The sequence below is a fragment of the Caloenas nicobarica genome, chromosome 3, assembly GCF_036013445.1.
Source record: "Caloenas nicobarica isolate bCalNic1 chromosome 3, bCalNic1.hap1, whole genome shotgun sequence".
NCBI classification, from domain to species: domain Eukaryota; kingdom Metazoa; phylum Chordata; class Aves; order Columbiformes; family Columbidae; genus Caloenas; species Caloenas nicobarica.
Window position 1 is genome coordinate 112671542 of NC_088247.1, and position 704 is coordinate 112672245.

Here is a 704-nt window from a genome sequence, read left to right on the forward strand (position 1 = left end):
GGGGAGGGAGGCAGGGTGGGCAGAGAAAGGGTGTTGAGAAAAAACACTCGCTTTATAATAGTATTTTGATAATTCATATGTATACATGTATATGTGTTGCACATGTACACACATATTCGTGTATGTGAAAACAATGCCATTGAGGCTTCTGGTTTAATAAGGCTTCTGTTAGTAGAGGCTCATGGGTTGGAGATGAGGAAGCAGACAAACCCAGTATGTGCTTATTGTAGGGGAAAAATTAGTAAGCTTATTGTACTGCTGTTCGAATGCAGATGCAATCTAGAAACTCCAGAGTGGGTGAAAATGTTGCTTAAATTTTGTTTCTGGCCTGGAAACACTTACTGACCATTACAGACATGATATGAAGCAACATTTTTCTCCCGCTCCCCTTCCTCTCCCATTCTCCAATCCCTTAAAAATGTCAAACGTCCTGAAAACTAGTGCTTTTTTTCCTTTTTTGTTTCATATCTGAATTAATATGTAGGGGTCCAACCCTTGTTCCATTGCCCCACTGCATTGCAGCTCATAGCAGCTTTCCTGCCTTTTGGTGAGTAACTCCCAAACTTTGGGACCAAACACAGGAGATCTTCATGCAGATCAAGGACTGGTTTTCTCCTTTCCTTTAACCAAGCTGTTAAGGAAAAAACCCCAGAGGAAACACAAATCTTATGAAAGTGATCCCTCTGAGGCTGAAGAAAATGTAG